The sequence below is a fragment of the Lontra canadensis genome, unplaced genomic scaffold (assembly GCF_010015895.1).
Source record: "Lontra canadensis isolate GAN:19392208 unplaced genomic scaffold, GSC_riverotter_1.0 scaffold67, whole genome shotgun sequence".
NCBI classification, from domain to species: domain Eukaryota; kingdom Metazoa; phylum Chordata; class Mammalia; order Carnivora; family Mustelidae; genus Lontra; species Lontra canadensis.
The window spans coordinates 3217836-3225034 of NW_022631061.1; positions in this window are offsets into that span (position 1 = coordinate 3217836).

The window sequence follows — 7199 nt, forward strand, 5'->3', positions numbered from 1 at the left end:
GGAACAAAACGTAAAAGGTTTTTTGGTGGTGTTACTGATTTGTTTTTTTAAGGGAAGCATTTTTAGATGTGGCGTAATACGGAAAGCTGTCTGTAATATCACTTGGTGCTTATTTTTGATGTCTGCCTTCAGCGGACCTTGTTCTACTCTGTCACTCCTAGCCATAAATTAAGTTTTGCTTCTCGGTTTGATCAGAAAAAAAAACTTTTGTTTCTTTTCTGGAACAGGGATGTTGCTATCAACTTATTTTCGGTAAAGAGACAACTATGAAAAAAGTTCGCACGCTGCTGCTATTTAGTCTTTTATACACTTACGTGTCTTTCAAGTTTTCGTGATAGCTCTCTGCTCACTCACCCTAAGGCACAGAGAAATACGAGCACAGTTCAAAGGTGTGTAACTGGGTAAGTTAGGAGTATGACCCAAAGATACAAAAATCTCTTCTGAAGAGTATGACAACTCTTAGAAGGTTGTATGAGAGAGAAGTCTAGGAGGCCAGCTTTTGTTACACGTGAAGTAAATTATGTGTGTTTTATGATGGCTGGCCTGGCGCTTAGACAAGCTAATAAACCTTTAAATGCTTCATTAGCTAACTAAAGGTGATTGTATCCTTACCTTTGGAAAATACTGGTAGCCATGAGGATTTTTGTTTTGCCTTACAAAAACTTCTCTTGCCTCCACGTTGTTTGCATAACAAAATTTTATATATTACCATCCATGGAATCGTAGCATTTTTGAACAGAAATAGAACTTTGAGTTTTTTTGGTCTTCTCACATTTTTGTATATGAGGAAACCTGCAGAAAGGAGAAAGGAACAGTTCTTGGTTTTTAAAACTAGACAGATTTGAGTCAGTTTCAAATCCTGGGCAAATACAAAGATAATTTATAGCAGGGCTTCTAAGACTTCATGGGCTTTAATTCTGGCTTTAGACTTACTATTTTGCCAGCTGTGTGGCCTTGAGATAATTACTAAGCTTTCTTGAGTTCCTCCTCATAGGTTGTATGTAATGACTGAAACTGTATATAAGCCACCACACGTGCGTCATAATTATGTGATAGCAGTGTAATCTTCCAATTCTTACTTGGGCCTTGGTTTCCTCATATGCAAAAATGGAGATCATACTATCACGTTGGAAGTTTGGAAGGATCACATATAAATAAAACATCTAATATGGTAGCTGGCACTCGATAAATTGTAGCGACAATAATATTCAAGAAAAGTCAGTATCAGAATTTATATCTCAGCTCACACTGCTATGAATGCTGAGTTCTACATTTTTGTAGCCCCCTTTTATTTAACCTTATCTAACATTTTATATAACCTTAACTAATTATTGGGACAGGTGAGTAGGGGCCATATGAACTACCACATTTATTACCTAATTAGATAATGCTGCATTTGTTATCTAATTAGAATCCTTATTTTTTTTTTAAGATTTTATTTATTTATTGGACAGACAGAGATCACAAGTAGGCAGAGAGGCAGGCAGAGAGAGAGGAGGAAGCAGGCTCCCTGCCGGCTCTATCCCAGGCCCCTGGGATCATGACCTGAGCTGAAGGCAGAGGCTTTAACCCACTGAGCCACCCAGGTGCCCCTAGAATCCTTATTTTTATTACTTTATCATATTTTGTTACTTTTTAAAAAATTTTATTTATTTATTTACTTGACAGACAGTAGGCAGAGAGGCAGGCAGAGAGGAGGAAGCAGGCTCCCCGCCGAGCAGAGAGCCTGACGCGGGGCTTGATCCCAGGACCCTGGGATCATGACCTGAGCTGAAGGCAGAGGCCTTAACCCACTGAGCCACCCAGGAGCCCCTTGTTACATTTTTAATACACACAATTTCTCACGCTATTTGTCATAGTGTCAGAAATTTTAGGATGAAACTAAGAATAGACAAACATAATCACATCACATCATTGGTATGTAATTACGGAACCAAAGGTAAAAAATTAAGGTAACTTTATCTTAAATCTGCTAGCTGCTATCATTGCAGTTACTGGGGGTTTTCCCCCCATATTTGTCTTGGAGAACGAGAGAGTCATCAAAATCAGAAGCAGAAACAGCTCCCAAAGTAGAATAAAACAAAAACACAAAGATAGAAAAGCCCAAAACAAAATGCCATTAAAAGAGATAATGTGCAGTCAATATAAAAAAAGTTGTGATGGGCTTCCTTATGAGGAAGGAAGAGATGGTCAAAAACAGTGGATATATAGGGCACCTGGGTGGCTCAGTGGGTTAAGCCGCTGCCTTCTGCTCAGGTCATGATCCCAGGATCCTGGGATCGAGTCCCACATCGGGCTCTCTGCTCAGCAAGGGTTCCTGCTTTCCTCTCTCTCTCTCTCCGCCTGCCTCTGTCTACTTGTGATCTCTCTCTGTCAAAGAAATAAATAAAATCTTAAAAAAAAAAACAAACAGTGGATATGTAGGTAGAGTAATGAACTTGGAAGTGCTCAGGATCTTCAGCTTTTGGTGTGAATCAGTATTATTGTGGCAGCCTCTGTTTTCAGCATGGTGTCAGGTGCTGGGGGTTACAGAAGTAAGATAAAACTTATTCTAAATCAAGATGAGTTTTGTATAGCTTCTCCAGCGTACCCATGCATCCAAATGCTCAAATATCTGAAATCTCATCCATTTGAGTTTCTTTCAATATTTGCTTTCTAAAGGATTTTTTCCATATATTAACTTGAAAATTATTCTTTGAAAGCTAATTAGTAAAAAAAAAAAAAAAGCTAATTAGTTTTGATAAAACGTATTTTGTCGTGATTTTAAGTGACATTAGAAAGAATGATTACCTGAAAGTAGGAATGCATGGAAAAATCCTTAAGGAAACACTGTTTTTTTCCCCAACCTAAATAGAATCACCTTATTTTATAACAAATGTGGTTAGCAAAAGCTCGAATTAGAAGATAATGTTCCTATCTGCCCCTCCAAGCTTACTGTGGACCACTTTCCCCTTGGAGCACCATGGCCTCCTTTCCCCATCTCAAAGCTTTTGTGCCCCTTCCTTCCCCCACCCCCAATTGCCACACTCTTCCTTGGGCCCCTCACTAGGCCAGCTCCTTCTCATCCTCCAAGGCACAATTTGAATCTCATCTTCTACAGAGAGTTTCCGAAAGTCACCCAGTAAGTACCTCAATCTTCCCACTGTTTGTTTAGTTGTTAAGGAGAAGCTAATGCCAGACCCTGTGCCAAGGGTGGGCACTGGTTGGCTTAAGCCAGTCGGCACATTCCATTCCCCTTGGCCACAGTCATTGGTTCAGGGGTGGGCACGTGACCTACACAGTCCAATCAGGTGATTCTCAGTGCTATTGCTTAGAGCACTGGGATGTGACTGTCTTTTTACCTGTGTGCCCCATTCCATCTCCCTTGCCTTCCTTGAAGTTCCATTGTGTGAGGTTATGAGACCTCATGATTAGAGCCAACCTTACTGCCATCCAAAAAAGGAAGCTGGATATAGAGACTTGGATAGAAATTGGAGCCTAGGCATTAACCCAATTCTGAGACTCATCCTACCTCTGGATTTAAGTGAAACCACGTTATACCCAAGTCAGCTGGAATTGGGAGTTTCTATTATTCGAAGCTAAAAACATCCTCATTTCCTCAGCAAGGTAGGTCTTCCTTGACTATATTATCAAAAGCATCTTCTAGTTATTCCCTATTGTTATCCATTTATTTCCTTTGCCACATGTACCAAACTCTGAAATTATGTTGTTTATCTATTTAGTTATTTGTTTATTCACCTATTTCCTCTCTTTAAATTGTATGGCTCAGGAAGGCAGTGATCTTGTTTTTCTTCTTCACTGTGCTGTGCCATCTATTATGATGCTCAATAAATTTTTGGTGAATGATTTGGATGATAGAAATATATCACAATCTTACTAGGGAAAAGGGACATTTGTCAGCTTTCCTATAATACAGGGTTTCTCAGGCTTGGCACTGTTGACATATTAGGCCAGATCATTCTTTGTTGTGTATGGGCTGTCCTAGAGTGTTTAGCAGCACCCCAAGCCTTTACCAGTAGCAGAAAAAAGCAAAAGTGTCCTTGACTGAGAACCACTGCTATGCTATCTATAAGATTTTATTTAAGCTTAACTGGCACAAATAGAGCATAGACGTTTTTGAGAGAAAATAGAGTGATGTTTGTGAAACCAGAGGCTAAGAGATGGGAGAACAATAACCACTAGGAATAAGATAGCCAGCTCCATCCTGTGTTCCATGTAGTAGGTGAGGAGGGATGGTGTGTCTCCCAGTTAGCTACAGACATGCTTGCTGTTGTGAACACTTGCCCTGCCCATTCCAAGGATTTGATTTTGACTGTGACTCAGAAGTACTTTTGTGACTATAAATTAATTCAGATGAATATATGTAACTCACCACTCTTCTTTGCCTTATTTTTCCCACCTACAAACTAATAGAATTCCTGCTCTGTTACTGAAAATTATTAAGCAATTCTTATATCTATGGTTACCTTAACCATTCTGTGATAGAATAAGAGATTTCATATTTGGATTATAGTGATCATTGTTGCCGTACATAATATTCTGATTTTCATCCTGAAAACTAAATTTGTAGGCCAGGAATAGGTTCTTCTTCTTTTTCTCTTTTCTTTGTTTCTTCAGCATGTTTGAGAAAAAAGGAAAGGAAGAAGAATTAGTATCCTGTGTCTTCTCTTTTCTGAGCTATAATGGGGTAAATCCAAAGTCCTCGTACACAAAGATGAGCCATTTCACTACACGGTATTTGATTTGCCCTGTTGAAAGGAAGCATCTCCATTTCAGTGGGAAACAACCACCAAAGTGTTAATTTTTTTTTTTTTTTTTTAAAGAATCAGGTAGATCCTGAGACCAGCATGTGTCTGAATTCCAGGGATGTCAGTGTTTTTAATGGACGCTATTGCTAGATGACACCTTAGGTTCATGGAACCAATGTATGTATATTCAGTTTCCCAAGTGAATTAATAACCCAGTCAGGAGGGTGGGAGTGCTGGGATAAATAACATATTCAGGATTTGTTTTCATGGGGCAAGTGGAACTGTTATTTCATCTGTGCAGCGTGAAATGAAATCCCTCTTTCTAGATCCTTCAGGAGAGTTGGCTCAGGTCTCAGAAAAAATGGATATAATCACAAAAGGTCAGTTGTCTAACTGTAGATAGCTAGAATAATTGGATAAGAGAGGGACATGAGAACTAACAGTCTTGTAAATTAAAGTTGCTTTAATGCCCCAATAAAAAAGGAGAAATAGCAAAAAGGAAGCAAAAATTCTTGCCAATTCTGAGTAATGAGGCACTCCACAATAATAGCACATACCTTCCAACTGCTTTCTGTACCCACAAACATAAGGCTTAAGGTATGTTATGAGTAAAGCATTGAAAAGGCTGTATCCCTCCAAGCTCCCCAAGAGGGAAAAAAACAAAATTACTGTTAGGAACCTGATATTGCTGACTAACAAGCCTGAAACCAGGTATTTGAATTGTGGTAGACTAAGCTTGTTTCCTGAGGAAGTTTGTGTGTTGTTATTTTTCATTTTAAAAAGTACACTCCACAAATATGTTATTGTACTTTATTCTATATTTACAAAGTCTCCCTTCTGAGAAGTTCACCATTTGTCAACTGTTTTTAACTTTTTGACAATGTAAATTTCTTCTCCTTTGTCTCCACTGGAAGGAATAGGGTCACCCCAAAACAAAAGGTCAGGAATGTCTATAGTTCCTAACCCCTGCCTTTTTATACCTGCCGCCTCCTCATTTTGTACTGGTTGTGTGTCTTATGTGGCCCAAAATGCAAATCCCTGACCTGCCTCTGCTAAGGTTCTATACATACGTATATTTTGTTCTTACCTGTTTTCTCTTTGCCCTTCCAAGGCCTGAGAAGCCTACCTGCAAAAAACAGCCCCGGTCCTGTTTTATATCATCGAGTGCAAAGCAGTGAAAAACGGGCTTCTTTCTCCTAGACCAAACCACTACAGAACTTTTTTTCCTCTCGTCCTGCACTGGCCTTGCTTGATCTCCAGTGGTAAGATCATTGGATCTCCTCCTATGGAAGAGGAAGTACCAACTGTGCTGGTTACCCTTGGGGGACAGAGATGAAAGAAGAGGGCATTTTTGCTCCTTGGGAGTACAGGAAGCCCCACCCTTATGACTGTGACCTATGATCTGTCCTTGAGGATAACATTTGTCCTAGAACAGAACTCTTCCCTGGGACAGAATTTATACATAAGAGAATGTGGGGATGCTTGGGCAGGGATGGTAGGAGGAAGATTGTAATATTGAGGAGCACTGGAATCCTTTCCAAGAAGGAGTCCAAGGACCTTGTTGACTTTTTTCAATAGCAGTGGATGTCTAGGAAATTAATTGCAATAAAATAAAACCAATATGGCCCAAACTTGGTGCTTTAAATATGTCCTATAGTTTACATAATTTAAATGCCTATTAGCCTTCAGCCTGGTATGCTTTTTTTCTAATGAGTCAACTTTGCACCTTGCTTAGTACAGAGTGGCACTTGTCATCACCTACAGGGATGAGCACCTTCAGCGGGCAAGACCTTCGCTTTGTACTGAAGACATGCTGGCAATCACCCCACATCTTGAGCAAACTGAAGGGGAGGCAGCTCTTAGAACCCAGCGTGGTAAGGTTCACGGCGTGGACAGCAAGGTTGTGAATTTGTCTTTACAGTGAGAGTCAATCCACCAGCCTCCATGTCTGGAGTCGGATGGATCTAGGTGTAAATCTTTGCATCTGTAACATCCCTTGGGCAAACTACACACCTGAGCTCTCTGAAATCTTACCTGTGAAATGTCGATAAGAAATCCTCCTGCATCCTGGTATTGTGGGGACCAGGTAATTCAATCATGCATAAGCAAAGGGCCTGCCACAGAAAGGGAGCAAGATGGACAGAGGTTATGACTGTTACTGCTTTGATCACTTAATCACCCACCACGCCTCCAATTAGCTTCGTTCCCTGCCTAATCCTCTCCCAGTAAGAGAACCCGAAACTCTTTCCTTATCCTCACCTTTCACAGTGTACTACTCATACTGCTTAGGCAATCAACCATCCAGATTTCAAAACATTAGATAAATCTGTGTTAATATCCCTGCAGATAATTCAAAATCAGAGAATCAGATTGTAGCAGGGAGGTTAAAGTGCATCCTCTCTGTTGTGAGAGATTCTTAAAAATATTCTGAATACCACAGATCTTAACTTT